Source organism: Physeter macrocephalus, chromosome 21 (genome assembly GCF_002837175.3).
Source record: "Physeter macrocephalus isolate SW-GA chromosome 21, ASM283717v5, whole genome shotgun sequence".
NCBI classification, from domain to species: Eukaryota; Metazoa; Chordata; class Mammalia; order Artiodactyla; family Physeteridae; genus Physeter; species Physeter macrocephalus.
This window is the reverse complement of record NC_041234.1, coordinates 2,855,102-2,870,425: the sequence shown is the minus strand read 5'-3', so window position 1 is coordinate 2,870,425 and position 15,324 is coordinate 2,855,102. Positions and strand designations below refer to the sequence as shown.

Here is a 15,324-nt window from a genome sequence, read left to right as displayed (position 1 = left end):
TGTGTTATTTGTAGTGAGGTGGATGGACCTGGAGTCTGTCATACAGAGTGAAGTAAGTCAGAAGGAGAAAAACAAATACCGTATGCTAACACATATATATGGAATCTAAGAAAAAAAAATGTCATGAAGAGACTAGGGGTAGGATGGGAATAAAACACAGACCTACTAGAGCATGGACTTGAGGATATGGGGAGGGGGAAGGGTAAGCTGTGACGAAGTGAGAGTGGCACGGACATATACACACTACCGAAATGTAAAATAGATAGCTAGTGGGAAGCAGCCGCATAGCACAGGGAGATCAGCTAGGTGCTTTGCGACCACCTAGAGGGGTGGGATAGGAAGGGTGGGAGGGAGGGAGACGCAAGAGGGAACAGATATGGGAACATATGTATATGTATAACTGATTCACTTTGTGGTAAAGCAGAAACTAACACACCATTGTAAAACAGTTATACTCCAAAAAACCCTATATGCTCATTTACCATACAACTCAGCAAATACACTCTTGGGCATTTATTCCAGGGAAATGAAAACTTACATTCACAAAGAAACCTATCCATGAATGTTCAAAGCAGTTTTATTTGTAATAGCCAAAAACTAGAAACAACCTGAAGGTCCTTCAATAGGTGAATAAACCATGACACCTCCACTCTGTGGAATACTACTCAGCAGTAAAAAAAGAACAAACTATTGGTCCACACAAAAACTTGGATGGGTCTCAAGGGAGTTAAGCTGAGTGAAAAAGGCCAATCTCAAAAGGTTATATACTATATCATTTCATTTAAATAGCATTCTTGAAATGACAAAATTACAGAGATAAACAGATCAGAGGTTGCCAGAGGATAGATAGAGGGGAAGGGAGGGATGCAGCTGTGGCTATAAAAAGATTGCATAAGGAATCCTGGTGATGAAACTGTTCTATATCTTGACTGTGGTGGTCACACGAATGTACACAAGTGATAGAACTACACACACATACACACACACACACACACACACACACCACACACACCCACACACCCACAAGTGCACGTAAAATTGGTAAAAGCCGAATAAGGTCCATGGATTTATATCAATGTCAGTTTTCTGGTTATGATAGTCTGCTGTAATTATGTAAGATATTACTATTGGGAGAAATGAGTTGAAGGATATATGGAATCTATTATTGCTTATAATTGCATGTGAATCTGTATCTCAAGATAAAAATTTAAAGAAAATCAAGCAAGCAATAGGTGAAAATTAATGTGAAACAGGAAGTGAGGTTGGCAGTGTCCAATCTGATTCCAAGGTTTCAGGAGTTTTGCAGTCTTCCACAGAAACACACACCCCATTAGAAAATAATAGTGATTCTTCCTCAAGAAAAGGTTTGTGAGGAGGAAATGTAAAACACTCTTGACTGAACCACGAGAATGGGTTTTCCAAATGAGACTGTCAGAGCAAGATGCAGTCAGATGGATTGGCAGGCTTAATGCTATCCCCAGCTTCACCTTCCCCTGGTGCCCTGTGGGGTGGGAGGAAGCTTCTGATGAAGAGTAGATCAGTTAAAAGAAAAACAAGCTACATTTTTTTGCACATCTGAAAGTAGTAAGTATATCTGTGATCCTGCTACATATAATTAAAAATGCTAATACTAAAACCTTCTCTAACATAGTCTCCACAATTCCATCTCCAAAAATCTATTCTAGCTTATTTTGCTTAAAGATGTACCAGTGAAGAATTCAAAAGACTACGAAGATCAGTGCAGCTAGAAGCTCTCAGAGAAGGCAGTGATGCAGACTGCTCTCTTAAAACTTTATTGAACAAAGAACACTCTCTAGAATATATGATGGGCTAGGTCTACATTGCATGCAGTAAAGCTGAACATGACAGTAGTTCAATGTGAAATGTTAAACAAATTAGTATTTCTCACTTTACAAAACTGCTTATGTAGCTGCCATGCAAGAATCAAGTATTAAGCTCAGCATTTTCACCAATCATCTGTGATGAGCTTTAAAAAAGACATTTGAAGAAATGGTTAGATTTCTTTGGTATATGTTTCAAACAAATTAGTTACATGGATAATACTCAAACCTCTTTCAACCTCTCCTGCATTCCAAATAAAATCTTAGGACAAATATCAAAAATGCTAGCCACCCCAAAAGACAGACTGTCAAACTCAAAAGAATAGAAGTCCCAAAATAATGTTTATTCAGTAGGGTTTATTAAATTGGATAAAGGTAAGAACTGTCAGCTACTGCAAAATTCATGTAAGAACACTTAGTAGTCCAGCTCTAAGCATTTCTTTTAAGTTTCTCACATTAACGAGTTCTGTTTACAGTACTAAAATTCTATCATTCAAGCATCAATGATTACATTTCAGAAAAAGGAAATCATTTGTGACATCTTTCTACAAAAGAGAAAAAATTATAATGAACAGAACCAGTATCCAGAATAGGATATACTAGGGGTGGGGGGGTTAGGAAAAAAACAGTGCTTTACTTTCACAATAGAAATTATGTAATGCAAACATCATTTTGACCCACACCAAAAAAACCACGAGAAAAGCTCAAATTTGAACACTGTGAGCATTATTTTAAAATCTATGTTTGTGAGTTTATACTGCATCTGTTTATACCAATACGTGGCAAATATCTATCACTTTCACATACACTGAAGCATTCTAGGGGAATATGGGAGAGAAAAAGGCCTTACTTATGCATCACCTAGTGCAACTTTTACTTAGAACGCAAGTTGAGTCAACCATTTTAAATATCAACATGTACCTCTGTTAATCCCTCTCTCTCCATCCACCTATCCCAGACACCTCAGAAGAACCATGGTAGGCTCATGTCTTTGTATCTGCTAAGCCTCACCACTGAGGTTGTTGAGTACCACCCTCCACTGAAACAAAAGTACACTGTCTATTGCACTTTCCTTTTCTTTAACAATTGAGCAGAATTGTAATGCTTTCAATCACATGTGTAGATTTCTAGGTCATTTACACTGCTGCTGGCATGACTGCTGGCTCTGCAGAACAGCTGCTGGGCTGCAATGGCCAGTGTCCAGTAGCTAGATTTTTTTTAGAATTCCACTTGTCAACAGGGAAATCAAAAGGCTGTGTATGTGAGTTAGAAATGGTGCTTCCTGCCTGTCCCATTCGAACTTGCTATGTGCTGTAATTAGCAGGGTTCCGCTCACTTCCTTGTTTGCTGTAACTGTCACAGGAAGAACTGTTTCTGTCTCTAGGAACCAGCTTGTCCCTGTGAAGGGACATGGTGGAGAGAGCAACAGTTGATAAGGAGCCATTGGAGGGGCTTGGCAGACCAGATGTATTGTGGTAAAGCTCACGCTCTGGATTCTTCACATGGTCTTTAATGCTCTTAAGAAAGACATAGAAAAGCTCTATGATATTCAAGGCAAGAGCCACCAAGGACACCAGTGGCATGAAGAGGATGAAGATGCTTTTTTTCTCTGTGGGGAGAGAGAGGAAGCAGTCCACTTGACGCGGCAGGGGTCTCGTTTACAATTGTAAACCGCATTCAGGCGGAAGCCATAGACGTACCACTGGCTCAGCAGGAAAGCCACCTCAAAGACTGTCTTGAAGAAGAAACAGATGGTATAGGTTCACAGCAAGCCCCCCCTCATTTTCACCTTGCTATGTTCTTCAATGCCATACTTGAACTTCTTGATTTCAATTTCCTCCAAGTGCACCTCCACACTGGCACCATCGGTTGGGGCAACTTGGAGTTGCTCCTCTTTCTTGTTCAACTTCTCATCCTTTCGCATCACACAGATCACGTGTGCTAGGTACAAAAGTGTGAGGACAGACGCAAATACAATCTGCAGGACCCAGAAGCACACGTGAGAGATTGGGAAGGACTTATCGTAGCAGAAGTTTTCACAACCAGGCTGTCGAGTGTTACAACAAAAGGCAAACTACTCATCATCCCAGGTTGAGTGCTGTCCCCAGTAGCAGGATTCAGAAAATGAAAAGGACTGAGAGCCATACCTTCCCTCCAGCTGTGGAGTAAGCTTGAACCCTGTCGAGGAGTTGGCCTAAGGCACTCCAGTCATTCATGCTGCCTGTTCGCTGTTCTTTCCCTTAAAAGTGAAGTAGGCACGCCAAGTGACTGCACCCCTTAGAGGACGAAGTAAAACGAAAAAGCAAGTTCAAGCACTCAAAACTGTCTAAAGCTTACAAGTCTGCTACTCTTTGGTACCTTCCTCATTCTTCCCCCTAATGAAAGGCAATTGCTGATACCTGATAAAAGCTTATGTGGATTCATTTTTCATACATGGTGAGTAAATACTCTTAAATAAGGATGTACATATATTGATAATGGGACAATTTACATAAATAGGGGAACAAAATAGACACATTTAAATATCTTCAATTCCAGAATAAGGCAATCTCCAAAGATTAAAAACTCAAACACAGACACTGAATTAAAAATTTACATGCATATACTGACTGATTCATCTTCAGACATATTAGGGCCATCATCTCCCAAACAGATAATTATATTCATCCAAGCATTATTTATGGAGTACCTACTAGGTGCCAGGTACTGTACCAGGCACTGGTTCCTACTGTGATTCCTTTGGAACTCACAATCAACTAGCAGAACAGATAATCAAAAGCAGAGTATTTTATTGATTTTTAAATTACAATTAATTGTAATATAAACCGTTATTTTATTTACCATTCAGAAAGCAATCAAGGTATCCAGGGTAAGATGTGCCCCAATTTCAGAAATGCGGGGGGAAATGTATATATATCTTAGAATCAATGAAAAAGGCTAAGTGAGTAAGTGAATATACAATTGCAAATTTAAATAAGTGCCAAGAAGGAAACAAATAGGCACCAACAGAGATTAGCACGAGGAAACCCAGATTAGAATGTATAGAGTCAGCCAAGCAAAGACTGGAAAAACCGCTGCATGTGAAGCAGCAGCATGGGCAAAAATTTGAAGAGGGAAGGACTCACTGTACTCAAGGAGCTAGCTCAAAGGCAGGCAGCATGGTTACCAGGTAGTAGGCAGAGGTAGCAGAATGGTGCCAGAGGGGTCTACCTCAGGCATCTGCTTGGCGGAAGCAGAGAATCCCAGAGGCAGGAAGTGAAATTACACTGTGAGGCTGGGGCAAGATTGAGGCCATTGGAGAAATTATTAATGGCAGTTCGGGAGCTCTAGGGGACAGTGGGAGGGTTGTGGGAGGAACCAGGATGTGACAGAGTGATGTACAGATCAGTACAGAGACAAGGGTTCTGGGCTAATGGACAGCCAGTGAGTTTCGGTGGTGACAGAAAGTAAAAGAGGATGTCAAGAATCATGGGTCTGGGCTTCCCTGGTGGCGCAGTGGTTAAGAATCCGCCTGCCAATGCAGGGGACACAGGTTCGAGCCCTGGCCCGGGAAGATCCCACATGCCGCAGAGCAACTAAGCCCGTGTGCCAAAACTACCGAAGCCCGCGTGCCTAGAGCCCGCGCACTGCAATGAAGAGTAGCCCCCGATCGCTGCAACCAGAGAAAGCCCGCGCACAGCAAGAAGACCCAATGCAGCCAAAAATAAAAATTAAAAAAAAAAATAAATTAATTAAAAAAAAAGAAAAGAATCATGGGTCTGATCCTGAGAGACTCTGGAGAGGGAAACATGCAATCTATACTAGTGCTGTGGTCCTGAATGCTGTGGTGAATAAACGGGCATTTTGCAAGGGTAGCTGCCATTCCAGTTAGCAAGGAGTAGTAGCAAGATCAGGACTAAAAAAGAAGAGCTGAAACTCTTACAACGGAAAGAGTTGCAAGAAGCAGACTCTATTTAAAAAGGACTTCTTAGGGAAACCCAAAGATAATGGGGGAGAAAATTTTAAAAATAAAGACACTAGAGGAAACTGAAGTCTCTGGCATCTATACCTACAACAAACATTAAACACAGCCTAGCTCCTAGCCAAATTAACATGAAACCTTATACTACAGGCCTATTTACCTCCATTTCTATTATCCAATATATCCTACCTGGCTTTTAAAAAACACTAAAAAGTATGCTAAAAGGCAAGGGAAGGGGCTTCCCTGGTGGCGCAGTGGTTGCGCGTCCGCCTGCCGATGAAGGGGAACCGGGGGTTGTCGGGCTTCCCTGGTGGCGCAGTGGTTGCGCGTCCGCCTGCTGATGCAGGGGAACCCGGTTCGCGCGCTGGTCTGGGAGGATCCCACATGCCGCGGAGCGGCTGGGCCCGTGAGCCATGGCCGCTGAGCCTGCGCGTCTGGAGCCTGTGCTCCGCAACGGGAGAGGCCACAAAAGAGGGAGGCCCGCATACCACCAAAAAAAAAAAAAAAAAAAAAAAAAAGGCAAGGGAAAACAGAGTGTGAGGAGATTAAGCAAGCATCAGAACAAGACTTAGATATGGCACAGGTTTGGGGATCACCAGGGATAATTTCAGACAGGGAATTTAAAACAACTATGATTACTATGGTAAGCACTCTAATGGAAAAGGTAGACAACATGCAAGAACAGACAGGTAATGTAAGTATATACAACTCTAAGGAAGAATTAAAAGGAAATGCTAAAAATCAAAAACACCATAACAAAAATGAATAATACCTTTAATGGGCTCATCAGTAGACTGGACATGGCCAAGGAAAGAATCAGTGAACTTAAAGATATGTCAAGAGAAACTTCCCAAACTAAAATGCAAACAGAAAAAAGAATTTTAAAAAGGAGAAAAGACTATCCAAGAACTATGGGACAATTACAAAAGGTGTCACTGGAATACCAGAAGAAGAATGAGACAAAAGAGAAAAAAAATTTGAAGGAATAATGGCTGAGAATCTTCCAAAATTAATGACAGACACCAAATCACACATCCAGGAAGCTCAGAGCACACCAAGCAAAATAAATACCCCAAAACTCTACACCTAAACATATCGTATTCAAACTACAGAAAACCAAACACAAAGAGCAAATCATGAAAGAAGCCAGAGGGAAGAAAACACCTTACTTATAGAGAACAAGGATAAGAAGTACATTTGACTTCTTGTCAGAAGCCATGAAGTGAAATATTTAGTGTTGAAAGAAAAAAAAAAAAACACCAACCTAGAAGTATTCAGTGAAATTATCCTTCAAAAGTGAAGGAGAAATAAAAACTTTCTCAGATAAACAAAAACTGAGGGAATTTGTCACCAGTAGACCTGCTTAGTAAAAACTGTTTTAAAAAGTTCTTCAGAGAAAGAAAATGACATAGGTCAGAAAGTCAGATCTACACAAAGAAAGAAAGAGCATTGGAGAAGGAATAAATGAAGGTAGAATAAAATCTATTTTTCCTATTCTTAATAGATAACTATTCTAAGTAATAATAGTAATAGCGTATTTGCTAATTATAGCAAATGGATAAGTAAAATGAAAGGCACCTGTACTATCTGAGAAGCAGAGTAGAGTTATCCGGTAGTAGACTTAGATAAGTTGTAAATATACACTGTAAACTCCAGAGCAACAACTAAAAACCCTTTTTAAAAGAAATATAATGGATATGCTAAGACAGGAGAGAAAAGAGAATCATACAAAATGGTCAACTGAAATCAGGGAAGGTAGAAAAAGGGGACCTGTTATTGTTTTAAAAAAAAGAAGTATAACAAATAGAAAAGTTACAAACATGGTTCATATTAATCCAAGTATATTGATACTCACTTTAAATGTGAATGGCCTAAATATACCAATTAAAAGAGATTGTCAGAGTAGATTTTATAAACTCACATTGAATATAAAGATACATCTAGGTTCAAAGCAAAGGGATAAAGAAAGATATACCATGTTAATATTAATCAAGAGAAAGCTGGAATAGCTATATCAGTTTTAGACAAAGTAGACTTCAGAACGAGAAAAATAATCAGGGATAAAGAGGGGCATTAGAAAATGATACATTCTCCAAGAAGGCATAACAATCCTTAATATGTATGCCCCACACAAGACAGCATCAAAATATATAAGGGGCTCCCTCTGGGCCTCGGTCCTCTGCCTGCGTCTGTCGGAGCCTGTTCGTGTCCTCTGACCAGAGTCCGCGAGTTCAACGCTCCGAGCCCGTCCAGACGGCCCTGACTCCCAGCTGTCTATCCTTTGAAAACACTAAGAATAATGTCCCTGCATCAATTTTTACTAGAGCCAATCACCTGCCATGCCTGAACAGGAATCGTACCCAGATTGCCCTTAGCCCCAATAACCACGAAGTCCACATCTATAAGAAGAACAGGAGCCAGTGGGTGAAAGCTCATGAATTCAGGGAGCACAAGGGACACATCACAGGTATCGACTGGGCTCCCAAGAGGGACCGCATTGTCACTTGTGGGGCTGACCACAATGCCTACGTCTGGGGTCAGAAAGGTGGAGTCTGGAAGCCGACCCTGGTGATCCTGAGAATTAACTGTGCAGCCACTTTTGTCAAGTGGTCCCCGCTAGACAACAAATTTGCTGTGGGCAGCAGAGCACGACTCATTTCTGTTTGTTACTTCGAGTCAGAAAATGACTGGTGGGTAAGCAAGCACATAAAAAAACCCATTTGCTCCACGGTCGCCAGTACGCCCCGGGGCAGCAAGATGCCTTTTGTTCAGCCGATGTCGGAGTTTGGTGGCAGTGGCACTGGCGGCTGGGTGAATGGGGTCAGCTTCTTCACCAGTGGGAGCCACCTGGCCTGGGTCAGCCACGACGGCACCGTGTCTGTTGTTGATGCCTAAAAAAGCGTGCAGGTCTCAACTCTGAAGACAGAGTTCCTGCCCCTCCTGAGTGTGTCGTTCGTCTCGGAGAACAGCGTTGTGGCTGCTGGCCATGACTGCTGCCCCATGCTCTTTAACCACGACGACCGTGGCTGCTTGACCTTCGTCTCCAAGCTAGACATCCCGAAACAGAGCATCCAGCGCAACATGTCGGCCATGGAGCACTTCTGCAACATGGACAAGTGGGCCACGACCAAGGACCGAAACACAGCCCTGGAGACACTGCACCATAACAGCATCACTCAAGTGTCTATTTATGAGGTGGACAAGCAAGACTGTCGCAAATTTTGCACTACTGGCATTGACGGAGCCATGACCATTTGGGATTTCAAGACCTTAGAGTCTTCTATCCAGGGCCTTTGGATAATGTGAAGCTGAGCGAGCCTCCCAGATCCAGCATGAGGACAGACAGGTTGAACTGAGCAACTCCACCATTCGCATGATGGGGAGGAAAGCCAGCCTCCAGGAAACACTGAAGACGCATATGGCGCAAACCTTGTTGTGTGTTTTGTTTGAGTGTAATTGGTGAAAGTGTTGGTTTTTTAAAAGCAGCAGTGATTTGGGGTTTTTTTTGTTTGTTTTTTTCTTTTGCTATTTCATTCCATTCTTGACCAAAGCTTCTCTTTAAGTAGTTTATTATGGAAAGTTGTCACACTAACTTAAAGGTAGGGGTGGAGGGGCTTTCCTGGTGGCGCAGTGGTTGAGAGTCTGCCTGCCGATGCAGGGGACACAGGTTCGTGCCCCGGTCTGGGAAGATCCCACATGCCACGGAGCGGCTAGGCCCGTGAGCCATGGCCGCTGAGCCTGCACGTCCGGAGCCTGTGCTCCACAACGGGAGAGGCCACAACAGTGAGAGGCCCGCGTACCGTGCAAAAAAAAAAAAAAAAAAAAAAAAAAGGAAGGGGTGGGGGAGGTATATAAATTGTCTGTTAAAAAATTAAATAAAAATACTGAACAAAATAACAAAACAAAACAAAATATATGAGGCAAAAGATAGACCTGCAAAGAGAAATAGACAAATCCACTATTATAGTTGGAGACTTCAACACCCCCTTTCAGTAGCCAAAAAAACAAGAGAGAAAATAAAGATAGGTGAATTGAATAGCACCATCAAGCAACTAAATCTACCTGCCATTTACATATTACTTCATCCAACAGCAGCAGAATACATGTTCTCAAGCTCACATGGAATATTCATCGAGACAGACCAAATTCTGTACCACAAAACACAAATTAGCCAATTTTAAAGAATAAAAATCATACAAAGTATTTTCTCACACCACAATGGAATTAAACTAGAAAACAATAACAAAAAGATAGATGGAAAAATCTCAAAATATTTAGCCATTAAACAACACATTTCTAAATAATATATAGGTCAAAGAGGAAATCTAAAGAGGACTTTTACAATATTTTGAACTAAATGAAAATGAAAATACAAATCAAAATTTGTATGATGCAGCAAAAGCAGGGCTTTGAGAAAAGTTTATAGCACTGAATGCATATATCAGAAAAGGAAACAGACTTAAAATCAATAACCTAAGCTTCTACCTTAGGATATAAGGCAAAGAAGGACAACTTAAGACTAAAGCAAGTGGATAAAACGATAGGACAATAAAAATCATAGCAGTAATCAATGAAATTGAAAACAGGAACTCAGTAGTGAAAAAAATCAATGGAAACAAAAGATGGTTCTTTGCAAAGACTGATAAAATTGATAAACCTCTAGCCAGGATAACCAAGAAGAAATGAGCGAAGACACAAATTATTAATATCAGAAATGAAAGAAGTGTCATCATTACCAATCATGTGGACATTAAAAGGATAATAAAAGAATATTATGAACAAATATATGCCTACACATTTTATAACTTAGATAAGTGGACCAACTCCTTAAAAGATACAAACTATCAAAATTTACACAAGGAATAATAGATAATCTGAATAGGCTTTTATCTATGGAAGAAACTCAAACAATAATTAATAAACTTCCCAGAAATAAAGTCCCATACCTAGATGGTTTCACTGGTGAATTCTACCAAACATTTAAGGAAGAAATTAAGGAAGAAATTCTCTACAATCTCTTCCAGAAAACAGAAGTAAAGAAACACTTCAAAGCTCACTCTATGAGGACACATTAGGGTATTACCAATACCAAAACTAGATAAAGACATTAAAGAAAGGCAAACTACATGAACACAGATGTAGAAATCCTCAACCAATATTATCAAACCAAATCCAGCAATGTATGAAAAGAAATACACATCTCGACTACGTGGGATTTATCCCAGGTATGCAAGGCTGGTTCAACATCCTAAAATCAACAGATGAAAGTAAAAACACCACATGATCATACCAAGTGATGCAGAAAAGCATTTGACAAAACCCAATACCCATTTGTGATAAATACTCTTAGCAATCTAAGAATAGAGAGAACTTCCTCAACTTGATAAAGAACATCTACAAGAAACCTACAGTTAACATCGTATTTAATGGTAAGAAACTGCATGCCTTCCCACTAAGCTCAGGAACCAGACAAGAATGTCCTCTCTTACCATCTGTATTAAACATTGTACTGGAAGTCATAACTAATACAAGACAAGTAAAGGAAGTAAAAGGTATACAGATTGGGAAAGAAGAAGTAAAACTATTTTGTTCGCAGATGACATGACTGATTATGAAGAAAATCCCAAAGAATTTACCCCCAAAAAAACACTGGAACTAATACGCAATTCTAGCAAGGTCACAGGATACAAAGCTAATATTCAAACTTCAATCACTTTCCTATATACCAGCAAGGAACAACTGGAATTTAAAAATTAAAAACAATACCATTTATACTATCACCAAAAGGAAAAAAGTACTTAGGTATAAATCTAACAAAACAATTGTAAGATATGCATGTGAAAAACTAAATAACTTTGTTGAAAGAAATCAAAGAGAGAAAAATCAAATGGAGAGATATTCTGTGGTCATTGATTAGAACACACAATATTGTTAACATGTCAATTCTCAACTTGATCTACAGATTCAATGCGATCCCAATCCAAGGAAGCTATATTGTGGATATCAACAAACTGATTTAAAAGATAAAACAGAGGGCTTCCCTGGTGGCGCAGTGGTTGAGAGTCCGCTTGGCGATGCAGGGGACGCGGGTTCGCGCCCCGGTCCGGGAGGATCCCACATGCCGCGGAGCGGCTGGGCCCGTGAGCTATGGCTGCTGGGCCTGCGCGTCCGGAGCCTGTGCTCCGCAACGGGAGAGGCCACAGCAGTGAGAGGCCCGCGTACCGGAAAAAAAAAAAAAGATAAAACAGAAAGGCAAAAGACCTGGAATAGCCAACACAATACTGAAAAAGAACAACAAAATTGGAGGACTGACACTACCTGACTTTAAGACTTACTACAAAGCTACAGTAAATCAAGACAGTATGATATTGGTGAAGAATAGACACACAGATCAATGAAACAGAACATAGAACCCAAGACTAGACTCAACACAAACACAGCTGATCTTTGATAAAGAAGCAGAGGCAATCCAATGGAGAAAGAAGTCCTTTCAACAAATGGTTGAAATAACCTAATCAAAAAATGGGCAAAGGACTTGACTAGACATTTCTCCAAAGACATACAAATAGCCAAGAGCACATGAAAAGATGTCCAACATCACTAATCATTAGTGCCATGCAAATCAAAACCACAAAATGATACCATTTTACATCAACTAGGATGGCTACAATAAAAAAAAATAAGGAAACAAGTGTTGGCAAGGATGTGGAGAAATTGTAACCGTCGTACAGTGCTGGCAAGAATGTAAAGTGGTGCAGTCACTGAGGAAAACAGTTTTGTGGTTCCTCAAAAAAGTTAAAGACAGAATTCCCATATACCTAGCTAGCATTTCCACTTTTTGCTATATACCCCAAAAGAACTGAAAACGGGGACTCAAACAAAACTTGACCACAAACGTTCACAGCAACACTATTTACGATAATCAAAAGGTGAAAACAACCCAAATGTCCATCCACAGATAAATGGATAAACAAAATGTGGTATGTCCATACAACAGAATATTACTCAGTCATAAAAAAGGAATGAAGTAATGATACAGGCTACATGGATGAACCTCAAAAACATTACATTAAGTGAAAGAAGTCAAACTCAAATGGTCACAAATTGTATGTGATCCCATTTATATGAAATATCCAGAATAGGTAAATCTATAGAGAAATCAGATTGGTGTTTACCAGGGATAGAGAGAGGGAGAAACAGGGAGTGAGTACTTAATGGGTATGGGGTTTTCTTTTGGGGTGATAAAAGTGTTTTGGAACTTGACAGAGGCAGTGATTGTACAATATTGTGAATGTACTAAATGCTACTGAGTTGTACACTTTAAAATGGTTGGTTTTACATTACGTGAATTTTACCTCAATTTTTTTTTTGAAAAAGGTCACAACATTGTAAGTCAACTATTCATCGATTAAAAAACAAAAAAAGAAGATGGGCCTATGAGGCTTACTTCCTGGCTCTACCACCTACTAACTTATATGGTCTTCAGGAAATTAACCTATTATATTTGAGCATCAGTTTCCCTCATGTTAAAGGAAGGTAATTCTTTCTAACTTTTATAGTTGCTATGAGGATCTAAAGAGTAATGAAAATAAAGCACCTAGCACAGGACTTCCCTGGTGGCACAGTGGTTAAGAATCCGCCTGCCAATGCAGGGGGACACAGGTTCGATCCCAGGTCCGGGAAGATCCCACATGCTGTGGAGCAACTAAGCTCATGTGCCACAACTACTGAGTCTGTCCTCTAGAGCCCATGAGCCACAACTACTGAAGCTCACACACCTAGAGCCCGTGCTCCGCAACGAGAAGCCACCGCAGTGAGAAGCCCGTGCACCTCAATGAAGAGCAGCCCCTGCTCGCGGCAACAAAGACCCAACGCAGCCAAAAACAAACAAATAAATAAATAATTTATTTTTTAAAAAAAGAAAAAAAGCACCTAGCATAGCACAATGCCTGGAAATTAAGAGGTACTTGAAACAGAGATTATTACTATTGCTTCTTAACTTAATTTCTCATTTATGGCCACTTGAATTATATTAGGAAGATATCTCAAGTTTTTTTGTCTCCAAAGAATTTAGCTCTTCATATTTGTGCGAATGTCCTTCTCTTGAACTCAAGTAATCTTTCATAGTCTCAGTGGAGACTGTTTTCTTCTTTGTATTCATTTTGGATAAAAAGAGAGCTATTCAGGCCAGTGATGGAACACAGTCAGGGTGAATAGATTGTATGTGTCTCTGTATGCCCAGTTCCTAGCAAAGTCCACTTCTCCGTTCTGACAGTTGATCATGAATGAGGTAACCAATATAAACTTTCCTACTTAGCCAGCCAAAAGATTTACCCAAGCCCAGCTCAAGGGAAAAGTTATTTTCAGTGGAAGTTCCACACTATTAATTCTATTCCTCAGACTCCAAGAGCACCAAGGGCAAAGAGACAAATAGAAACTGAGATTGTTGGTCCACTGAGGCCACTATGCTGTTTCCACTGTATTCTCCTAGTTAGGGCTGCTAAGCATTAGAAGTCAGCAAACTTTTTCTGTTTAGGAAGGGCCACAAAATAAATACTGTATTTTAGGCTTTGTATGTCATACGGTCTCTGCTGCAACTACTTAACTCTGTCATTTTAGCGCAAAAGCATCCATAGAAAATACGTAAATGAATGAGTGTGGCTATGTTCCATAAAATAAGTGGCGGGTCAGATTTGGCCCACAGGCACTCAACAGATTTTTCTTAAACAAATATTTGGTTGAATTTTACTTTGTAATACCATGCCTAGAACACAGTGCTTTAAGTACAGGAGGTAGAAAAAAAATTTAATTTGATTTTTTAAATTAAAATGCTTTAACATAGGAAACAAACCTTTAAATTAAGAAATAGTAAAGCTCAAAAGCACTGCAGAATATGAACTATAGCTTCTAATGGTATTTCAGGGGTGGGTTACTTTTTATATAAAAATAGATCCCCTCACACTACTTTCCAGTTACTGATTTCAGCAACTGATAAAGAGTTATGCTTCACTATTTAAAAGTGTCCACTATACCGGCATTTGTTGATCAGTTCGTTTTCTTATATTTCCAGTGAATATATATTTCAGGCTGTGTAGAAAAATGATTCACACTCATTTTTGGTTCCTGAAGTTTTAAAGTCACATTAAAGAACTAGTTAAATCCCTTAAGCAGAGACATTTATCAAAGACTAATGAAATTACTCATCTTAAGAAGATGTAGAAAGAATGTTCTCTCTCTCTTTTTTAAAATGTTTATTTATTTATTTGACTGCTCCGGGTCTTAGTTGTGGTGTGCAGGCATGTGGGACCTAGTTCCCCGACCAGGGATTGAACCCGGGCCCCCTGCATTGGGAGCACAGAGTCTTAACCACTGCACCACCAGGGAAGTCCCAAGAATGTTCTCTTAAAGAAGGAAATAATTATGTTTTATGATTGGCAGAAAAGGGGACTTTAAAGTCCATCTAGGGCTTCCCTGGTGGCGCAGTGGTTGAGAGTCCGCCTGCCGATGCAGGAGACACGGGTT

At 40.1% G+C, this 15,324-nt stretch overlaps 1 protein-coding gene and 2 pseudogenes across 2 annotated transcripts in view; 1 reads left to right on the top strand and 2 right to left on the bottom strand.

The window, feature by feature from the left end:
- Window positions 1-15,324, bottom strand: part of CDKL5 (cyclin dependent kinase like 5) — a 182,853-nt gene that overhangs the window by 101,546 nt on the left and 65,983 nt on the right. The window lies entirely within an intron of this gene.
- On the bottom strand, window positions 2,978-4,057 carry LOC102994141 (gap junction alpha-1 protein-like; annotated as a pseudogene).
- On the top strand, window positions 8,087-9,142 carry LOC102991752 (actin-related protein 2/3 complex subunit 1A-like; annotated as a pseudogene).